Below are 11,578 nucleotides of genomic sequence, written 5' to 3' on the forward strand. Positions count from 1 at the left end.
AGAAAATTGCAGAAAACACCCGTAGGGGTTTTTTTCCCATGGGAGCCGGCTCCCCTTTATTGGAGCCGGCTCCTAGGCTTCTAGAACCGGCTCTCCCTCATGGAGAGCCAGCTCTCTCTTCATGGGAGCCGGCTCCCACCATTTAGGAGCCGGCTCTCACCCCTGAGAGCCCCTCTCTGCTTCACTGCTTCGTCTTTGCTTCCGGCAGAAGTTCCAACTGTCTGTCCTAAGTTTCTTAAGGATTTTAAGAGTTCAATTTAAGCCCTAATACTCCTAGAAACTCCTTTGATTTCCCTAAGAATTGTTTGGCAAAAATCTAATTTGAAGACAAAAACAGTTTATGCAAACAACCAATTCAGTTCTTCTTCGCTTCCGGCGAAGTCCAGTGTCATATCCCAAACTTTTGTAGCATTCTTTGGATTCTATTTAAGTTTTTATAGTCCTAGAACCTCTCATACTCCAGTGTAAATCAAACGACAGAAATTAAACTCACAACAGAATAGTTTAAGCAACAACGGGTTTAAACTTTAAAAACACAGAACAGATTTCAAAAATCATCTAGCAATGCATAAAATCCATTTTTAATAGTTTAATTAAGTTCCTGGAGTCTATATAAGATGCACAGAACACAAGTTTATGGGGAAAGAGATAGTCTGAAACTTGCCTATGAGATTTTGAATTAAAACCTCTACGCCGTCTCTACGTTTCAGAATTCCCCAGATTGTTTTCCTCCTTTGATAAACCTTCTATTCCTCTGTTGTTTCTTGACTTACCCACGAGCAACTCCTCTGCTCGTCCTCTATCCTTCCTCCATTAGCCTCACAGATTATCTCAAGAACCCTCTCTGTTTTCCTCTCAAAATACTATTCCGTGAATAGGGTTTTGTTTTTGTTTCTCCAACCCTAGCAGACCATACAGTTTTATATATATAGGCTATTATTTAACCTATGTTTAATTCAATTAAATTTAGCAGTCGGCTACACCATGAATAAATGAAACCCTAACTTAAATTAAAATAACCCTAAAAATATAAACCATATAAGCCATAAACAAGACACGTCAGTTAAAACTAATTAAATTAAAATAAATAAATAATTAATTTAAAATACCAATTCAATTAAACAATTAATTTAAAACCAATAAACAATTAAAATAAATCAATTAATCTAAAACAAATAATTCACACTTAATCAATTAAACAAACCAATTCACTATATAACAATTAAATTAAATACACACAAATAATAATAAATCAACTAATTTAACCAAATAACAAATAAGTCCAATAATTTAAATAAAAATGAAAAACAAACCAAAATATTCCCATTTTATCCTTTTGAAAACTAGGGGTATTACAGAAGGACAAAGAAAGATCAAGCTACTAATGACCTCGGGGAAAGAGCTCACTCTTAATAATGTGCTGCATGTACCAGACATCAGGAATAACTTGGTCTCTAGGTCACTTCTAAGCAAGAATGGGTTTAAGCTGGTCTTTGTATCTGACAAGTTTGTGCTGACCAAGAATGGGGTGTATGTGGGCAAAGGATATCTAAGTAATGGACTTTTCAAGTTCAATGTAATGACTGTTGTATCCAAAGCTATTAATAATAATAATAAAGCTAATACTTTTTCTGCTTATATGATTGAGTCATCTAATGTGTGGCATGGTAGGTTAGAATAAGTTAATTATGATACGATTCATAGATTAATTAACATGAAGTCTATACCTAAATTTAGCATTGATTTAAATAAAAAATGTCAAACATGTGTAGAAGCAAAATTGACTAGAACCTCATTTCACTCTATAGAGTGAAGTACTAAACCTCTAGCATTAATTCACAGTGATATCTGTGACTTTAAATCTATGCCAACTAGAGGTGGGAAAAAGTATTTCATTACTTTTATTGATGATTGCACAAGATACTGTTATGTATACTTGTTAAGAAGTAAAGATAAAGCCTTGGAAATGTTTAAACATTACAACAATGAGGTTGAGAATCAACTTGGCAAAAAGATAAAGGCGTTTAGAAGTGATAGAGGTGGTGAATACGAAGTACCATTCGCTGACATTTGCTCAGAACATGGTATTATTCACCAAACTACCACTCCTTATTCACCGCAATAGAACGGTGTTGCTGAATGCAAAAACCGTACCTTAAAAGAAATGATGAATGCTATGTTGATAAGTTCTGGTTTAACCCAAAATTTATGGGGGGAAGCTTTGCTTTCTGTTAATTATGTTCTCAACAAAATACCTCAAAAGAAAACAAATGTGACACCTTATGAACTATGGAAAGGTCAAAAACCTTCCTATAAATTCTTAAAAGTGTAGGGGTGTCTAGCTAAGGTTGCTGTTCCTACTCCTAACAAAGTTAAGATAGGACCAAAAATCTTTGATGGTATTTTCATAGGCTATGCACAGAATATTAGTGCATATCGTTTCCTTGTGCATAAATCAGACATTCCTGATATTCATGTCAATATAATTATTGAGTCAAGGAATGCTTATTTTTTTGAGGATATATTTCCATGTAGAATCATCTTAAAAGAAATCATGATATTGTTAATAACAATATACAAGAGAATATAGACCAATAGTCTATAGATGATGAAAATAAGGAAGAACCTAGACGTAGTAAAAGAGCTAGAACATCTAAGTCATTTGGTCTTGATTTTCTGACATATATATTGGAGAATGAGCCACAAAGCTATAAGGAAGCTATGTCTTCTCCTGAAGCTCCTTTATGGAAAGAAACCATAAATAGTGAAATTGAATCCAACATGCAAAATCATACTTGGGAGCTGGTGGATCCTCCTCCTAGGACTAAACCTTTAAGGTATAAGTGGATTTTTAAGAGTAAGATGAAGCTTGGTGGTTCAATTGATAAATATAAAGCCCGACTTCTTGCTAAGGGATACAGACAAAAGGAAGGGTTGGATTATTTTGATACATATTCACCAGTCACAAGAATAACATCCATTTGATTGTTACTAGCTATTGCAGCATTGCAAAATTTAGAAATACATCAAATGGATGTTAAGACTGCATTCTTGAATTGTGAATTAGAGGAGGAAATTTATATGGAACAACCTGAAGGTTTTATAGTTCCAGGAAAAGAAAAGAAGGTGTGCAAACTTGTAAAGTCCTTATATAGATTAAAACAAACACCTAAACAATGGCATGAAAAATTTGACAAAGTGATGTTGTCAAATGGTTTTAAAATTAATGAGTGTGATAAATGAGTTTATGTGAAAAACACTCAAAATGGATATGTCATTGTGTGCCTATATGTGGATGATATATTAATAATGGGTAGTAATGATGTTATAATCAAAACTACTAAAAAGATGTTGACCAAAAACTTTGATATGAAAGATTTAAGCATAGCTGATGTCATACTAGGAATCAAGATTTCTAGAACATCAGATGGTCTAGTATTATCTCAATCTCATTATATTGAGAAAATATTAGAAAAGTTTAATAAGAAAGATAGTAGTCTTGTAAAGATTCTTGTTGATATAAATCTTCATTTATCGAAAAATACGGGTCCTAGCATATCACAACTTGAGTATTCTCGCATTATAGGAAGCTTAATGTATTTGATGAATTGCACACGACCAGACATAGCATACTCAGTTAATAAATTAAGTAGATATACAAGTAATCCAGGAAAGAACCATTGGACTGCAATAATCAGGGTTCTAAGGTATTTAAGATATACCATAAGTTATGGATTACATTATTCTAGATATCTAGCAGTACTTGAAGGATACAGTGATGCTAATTGGATATCAAATACAAAGGATTCTAAATCCACAAGTGGCTATGTCTTTACTATTGGAGGAGGTGCCATATCTTAGAAATTTTCAAAACAAACTTGTATTGCTAGATCCACTATGGAATCTGAATTTATTACTTTGGATAAAGCTGGTGAAAAAGCTGAGTGGCTTCATAATTCCTTAGAAGATATTCCAAATTGGCTTAAACCTGTGCCCGCTATATGTATACATTGTGATAGTCAATCAACAATTGGAAGGGCACAAAGTAATATGTATAACGGTAAGTCTCGACATATACGTCGACGACATAATACCGTTAGACAATTGCTCTCAAGTGGGATAATCTCAATAGATTATATCAGGTCAAAAGATAATTTAGCGGATCCGTTTACAAAAGGTTTGACAAGAGAGCAAGTGTATAGTTCATCGAGGAGAATGGGATTAAAGCCGAAAGCTAACGAGTCATCTTAATGGAAACCCAACCTAGTTGACTGGAGATCCCAAGATCTAGGTTCAAAGGGACAACAGAAATTCTGAATGGCTCACCAGAAGCACTCGGAAGATTTAATTTTCTATCCATTTCTATAATGAGACAGTGCTACCTACAGCGTTGAGTGCGATAAGCTATGCTTTTAATAACTCTTATACCTTGAAAATTCAAGTGGGGTATAGTAGGATACTCTTAATAAGAAGTCACCTATATGAGTGTGAAGTGGGGCCGCTTCTATGAGAACTTCTAAGGCTAAGTTTTCTAAAGCGCTCATGAAATACCAGAAGTTGTTCAGGGCCAAATGAACACAACCGTAAGAACCGACTTTGTGCGGGAAGGAACTGTGTGTTTGCTATTGCCTTGGTTTACATCAACGGCTGAACAGTTTAAGACATCATGTTCACTAGTTAGCCAGTAAATCTGATAGTAATACACTAGGGAAGGTTCAAGGCCAAAAGCTACCTATCCCGATTCAATAACTTTCCAATAGTACTCTCTCTAGTGTCTGTATCTTCTTCATTTACATTTTTTTGCAAATTTTCATTCATATGGGGGATTGTTGGAAACGGGGGCATTAAAAAACATAAACTTTAGATAAGATTTGGAATAGATTCAGTTAAGAATTTTTTGCGGATCTCTAGACGAGCGTGTTTCTCTTCGCAAGGAGATAAACATGATATATTTACTTTCTCAAATCCGTTTCTGGGTGAATGAGAAATTAGTTCCAAAGTGTGGTGTTTTGATAAGCCCAAATGAGTATGCAAAATGTGGGAAGTGTTTGTCCCACGTGGAAAAAATGTTGAAACCAATTGAAATTTAAATAAGCCAAATTTGGGCTTGGGCTTGGGCTAAATTGTAAAATCCGATTATTGCTTTTACTAAATGGATTTTTGGATTGAGCCTTTATTTTTGAGCTAGGCTTATTTAAATGGGTGATTGGTTTTTTAATTTAAATTAAAAGTTAGTTTTTTTTTAAGGGTTGCATTTATTTCCAAAGAGTTGCATCTATTTTCGAAAGAGTTGCATCTATTTCTAAAAGGATGCAACTTGTGTTGAACCAACATGACCCATGGTTGCACCCATACCCAAAAAGGCACTTTGCTTCATATAAATACCCCCATTTGGGGTCATTTACAATCACACCAAATTCAGAGAATTCTTCTCTTCTTCTGAATTTTCTTCTTCCTCCTTCTATCTTTACTCTGTGGGTTCGAGCCTTAGTATTTGGGTTCGAGCCTTAGTCAGTCACTTCGAGTCCGAGTTCGAGTCAGAGAGTACTACACCGAGCCGGTTCGCCCATTCCTTTGGTTTGCAGTTGTATTACCCCGATATTTTTAAAGGATTTATTAATTAGGATTTATTATTTTATTTTCTTTTTCAATGGTTTATTTTATTTTGTTGAGTGCTAGATTAATTATCTTATTTTAATTAAGTTATATTTCGTGATTATATATGATGATTGATTCTTTGTGTATTTAATTATTGATTGAATTGTTGGCATGTTGATGTTATTGGTATAATGTGACTTAGTTGTACATTCTTATGTGTTTTTTTTTAATTATTTTATTTATTTAAATTAATTGTACTGGGTTTAAGGGAAATTGGACCAAAGGATATGGTCTTGGGCTTGAATGAAACTTTATTGGGTTAATTAATTAAGCCCATGGTTTTGTGATTATTTAATCATTTTGGTATAATTATAACTAGATATTTAATTATATATAAATATAATTAATTAATTAATATTATAGAAAGACATATATAGGATATATGATTTAATTAACCAATAGTTAATTATGGAAGATATATATATATATATATATATATATATATATATATATATATAGGTGATATAATATATGTTTATATATATTATATTATTTAAAAGATAATAATTATTATTTTTATTTGGTAATCCTAGTGGGAATAGGATTACGGTAATTAATGTGTATAAATATAGATATAAGGTTTTATTGTTAAAAATTTTACACGTTAGAAAAAATAAGAGAGATAGAGAGAGAAGAAGAAGGGAAAGCTGACAAGGAGTAGGCCGGATCTGAGAAAGAGGATGCCGAAATTTGAAAAGACAATCAAAGATTGAAGCGTCGGTTTCGTTTCGAAACCTTCAAGCAAGCTATTTTCTATCTCTCCTCTTAGGACCCATAAGTTTATCACCTTGAGTATCATAATTTTAAATTAAATTTACTGATTAAATCATTGTTAGATTAGAATAATAATTAAAAAAAAACATAAATTATTAAATTTGATTTGTGGATTTATGGGATTTTAATGGTGTACGTATGTGTTGTATATTTTTAAAAAATCAAGGTATAGGTGAATTTGTGACCCAAGAGGTTTAATTAGGGTTTCTATATGTTCTGGTATTTTTCTAAAATTTTGTGGTATTTTTTTTATTTTTTTCTGGAATTAATTAGGTTGATTTTTTTATATTAAATTATGCGAAAATTTATATTGTATATATATATATAAACCATATATATTATATATATATATATATATATAAACTATATATATATATATATAAATAAGAGGTGTTCTACTGTGCGGCGTGGCATACAACGCTACAGTGCGCTTTAAATCAGGACCTTAGGATGGTCCTGATAATCAAGAGAAGATTCAGTGTGGTGCAATGCATGGAGTGAGGGTGCGGATGATGATCTGAGCCGCTGGGTGAAGTGGTTAAATGCACAATAATCCAGTGCATCGTAGCGCATGGAGATCGGATACGCGGATGCATCTAGACCGTAGATGAGGTCTGGTCAACAGAAATTGTTCCACTTTGGGTGAGTGCACCAGAACACAAAAGAACAGCCAGTTAGAAGATGCCACGTCAGTAAGAGGAATAATCAGGCGCGTGGACAGTGTGTGTGAGCGCGTGAGGCCACGTGGCTATTTGTGGTTGTGCGTGGAAGCGTGTGCAGCAAGTGTAGGACCATTTGGGGGCGCGTGGGGGCGCATGTGGACGTGTTTGGGGTTCCGGAAAATTACTGTGGAGTTCGGTAATGTCTCAGAGTTGATTTCAAGTTTATAAATGTTGAAATTAATTACTAGGGGATGTGTTTTAGGTGTTTGAGGGTTATAGGATGCTACTACGATAACTAGTTGCATTTAACTAGCATAATTATAATTAATTAATATATTAGTTATGGAAGGAACTTTACATACATATATATATTAATTTTACATATGTATGTATATGAATTAACTAATATGTGATTGGTTTGGAGGGAAATATATATACATATAAATATATATATGTATTGATATATATATGTATATGTTGTAAATAATTAAGAATTATTATGGAAGGTAATATACATATATATATTGTGTGATATATGTGTATGTATATATATATCATTTAAGATGATTAATATTATCATTCTTATTTGGTATATCTTGATAGGTTGATTATTAAATTAATGATATATGTAGAATATGCATGAGATGGCTATGTATGATTTAGCGTATGGTTAAGTTTAAAATTGATTCATGGTTAAAGTGTAGGCATGGATGAATTGCCAAAGGGTTAAATATATTACCTAAATATTTGTATAAATAGAATACATACATGGAAAGCATGGATGAGTTGCTAATTAAAAATATAAATAATTATACTTGTGGAGGCATGGTTGAATTGCCAATGTATAAATAAACATACTTAAGAAGGCATGGTTGAGTTGCCGATATATAAATAAATATATTTATAATGGCATGGCTGATTTGCCAAAGTGTAATTATATTGTTGTGTGTTTAATGTTTAATGTTTAAAATATATCATCTATGGTTACTGTTTGTGTAAGTTGGATTAGGATTAGATATTCTTAAAGTAGAATAGTATAGTACTTATATGTTAGTGCATTATTTTATACATATTAATAAAATAATACTGGTAGTGACCCGGATGATTTGTCAAAGTCTAGATATTGACTGTGTAATTTAAATACTTAAAAATCATTATTTGTTTTGGAATTAAATATAATGTTCTTATAATTATATTTTATGGTTTAAATTATTAAATTGCTGTTTATGATGGAGTTAGGGTTAGAGTAGTTTCTTTAAATGAAATTGTGGATTGGACTAGGTATGATTATTAATTAATCATTGATAATGGGTTTGGAATTAATGAACTTGGTAATAATTGTGATAGTTATATTGTATATAATTATGTACATTAAAGATAAAGACTTTATTAGGTTTGGTTTTGATCATAGATGATCTATTTATTAGTTTTCAAAGGTCTGGTAGAGAGAACTTGCTCGTAGGGTTTAACCCGCGATTTATTTTTCAGGTTACTAGAAGTTCAAGTCTCAAGGTTAAGGATCCGCAGTTGGAGGACTTATCTATTCTTTCTTCTTATTTCAATGTTGGATATTTTCTTATTGTAAATAATGGATTTTATTTAGAGACCATTGGAGTATTGGATTATGTTATCAGGGGTCCTTGACTTATGGGATTCCCGAGTTGTAACTTTTGGAGTTATTAATGGAATTTTTATTTAATAGATTTTCCTTCTGCGAATTATTTATTCTTTTTATTTCTTTATGTACTCTGTGCTTGTTTGAAATACTTTAATTGTTTTGATATCCCCTGATTTTGTGTGCGGACTTGATCAACCCGTGTTCCGAAATCAGGGGGTATCACAGTTGGTATCAGAGCACTCCAGGTTCAAGTGTCCCTAGGGTGTCTTTCATTGTGTGACTTCCGCGTTGTGTATTCTTTTACTTAGAACCTAAGTTTAGGATTCATTGTATTCTATATTCGGTTCATTAGTGCGTCCTAAAATTAAATTGTTTAGTCTTGTCAATAAATGGTAGGACATCGATTTGGAAGGTATTTGAGGAGGTAAGAGCATTGGTGCCAGGATTGTATGCTAAATTAGTATGAAGGGCGACGATCTTTTATTGTGGAAACTGATTTAATGGCATAGACCATGAAAGTCGATAGTTTGTGTTCACACAGCAAACACATGTGCAAGATAGAGTAGATAACTGAATTGTGGAAAGTTATTACTTATACACTCAGTGTTGTTCAGGGAGGATGAATGTAGTTGTAGAATTGGTTTTTAAGTTTTGTTTTTAGGATTGGGGTGTTCCAAAGTTATTTAGATCAAATTAGGTGATTTAAATGGTTAAAATCGATTGGTTAAAATCTTAGAATGCATAATATACATTAATATGCTAAGGACTTGAACCATATGGAATTTTAATTAACTTACATGTTGTGAATGAATGATTTATTTGCTTAAAATTATTCTAGAAATTTCAATGTCTATTTATGTGATTTTAATCATGTATTGGCATATAGTATAATCATGTATTTATCGGATTTTTATTATAATTACTTCTGGATTATTTGATGTATAATTATATAGGTTGCATGAAGTATGGGTTTTATGGATTGATGCACCATTAAAATAATATGGAGGTATTTTAGGGACGGATTAACGGAATAGTTAAGTCCTACCTATTTATTTATGGATGGTATGGTTTAATGCACTGGTATGGGACGGTGGCATTTCAGGGACGGATTAACCAAAAAAGTTAAGTCCTACCTATATATTTATAAGGGAACGGATTAACCATAGAGTTAAGCCCTACTTATTCGTGTCAGGTCAACGGAATAGTTGGATGGCATGCCATTGAAATAATATGGTTGGATAGTTTACTTTTATGTTTGGATATAATGGATTATATATATATGTGCCACGATATGAGCTTGAGTCTCAAGATTAGTGGTTAGGATGGAGGCGTATATTGCCGATTGAGATGGGTAGCTGGATTTAAGAATGTGTGGGCCCTAGTAGAAGGAGGACTCGTGACCACCTTTGTGTGCGTTTTACATGAGATACCCACTATCCGGTTGAGACTGCTTTAGTCCAGTGAGAGTCTCTAGTGTGTATTTATATTTATCAATTATATAAATATGGAATTAGCTAATTGCGAGATGTGTCTGCTAATTATGAATATGTGCGGATGGGTTAATTTCCACATGGATAAAAGAAATGATGAACTTTGAAATTAAATAATCAAAGTTTTCATTTCATAGATTCGTGAATTCCGAGGATGGAATTCCTTTTGTTATGGGGGAAGAATGTAATACCCCGATATTTTGAAAGGATTTATTAATTAGGATTAATTATTTTATTTTATTTTTCAATGATTTATTTTATTTTATTGATTGCTAGATTAATTATCTTATTTTAATTAAGTTATAATTCGTGATTATGTATGATAATTGATTCTTTGTGTGTTTAATTATTGATTGAATTATTGGCATGTTGATGTTATTGGTATAATGTGACTCAATTGTATATTCTTAAGTGTTTTTTTTAATTATTTTATTTATTTAAATTAATTGTACTGGGTTTAAGGGAAATTGGACCAAAGGATATGTTCTTAGGCTTGAATGAAACTTTATTGGGTTAATTAATTAAGCCCATGGTTTTGTGATTATTTAATCATTTTGGTATAATTATAACTAGATATTTAATTATATATAAATATAATTAATTAATTAATGTTATAGAAGGACATATATAGGATATATGATTTAATTAACCAATAGTTAATTATGGAAGATATATATATTATATTATTTAAAAGATAATTATTATTATTTTTATTTGGTAATCCTAGTGGGAATAGGATTAGGGTAATTAATGTGTATAAATATAGATATAAGGTTTTATTGTTAAAAATTTTACACGTTAGAAAAAATAAGAGAGATAGAGAGAGAAGAAGAAGGGAAAGCTGACAAGGACTAGGCAGAATTTAAGAAAGAGGATGCCGAAATCTGAAAAGACAATCAAAGATTGAAGCGTCAGTTTCGTTTCGAAACCTTCAAGCAAGCTATTTCTAATTCTCCTCTTAAGACCCATAAGTTTATCACCTTGAGTATCATAATTTTAAATTAAATTTACTGATTAAATCACAGTTAGATTAGAATAATAATAAATAAATAAAAACATAAATTTTTATATTTGATTTATGGATTTATTGGATTTTAATGGTGTACGTATGTGTTGTATATTTTTTAAAAATCAAGGTATAGGTGAATTTGTGACCCAAGAGGTTTAATTAGGGTTTCTATATGTTCTGGTATTTTTCTGAAATTTTCTGGTATTTTTTTTATATTTTTCTGGAATTAATTAGGTTGATTTTTTTTATATCAAATTATGTGGAAATTTACATTGTATATATATATATATATATATATATATATATATATATATATACACGCTGGGGAATTCGGCGCCTCTAATAAGAGGTGTTCTACTGTGTGGCG

The sequence above is a fragment of the Cornus florida genome, unplaced genomic scaffold (assembly GCF_030987335.1).
Source record: "Cornus florida cultivar Cherokee Brave unplaced genomic scaffold, ASM3098733v1 CherokeeBrave_3.0.0_Hap2_Chr11, whole genome shotgun sequence".
Taxonomy (NCBI): domain Eukaryota; kingdom Viridiplantae; phylum Streptophyta; class Magnoliopsida; order Cornales; family Cornaceae; genus Cornus; species Cornus florida.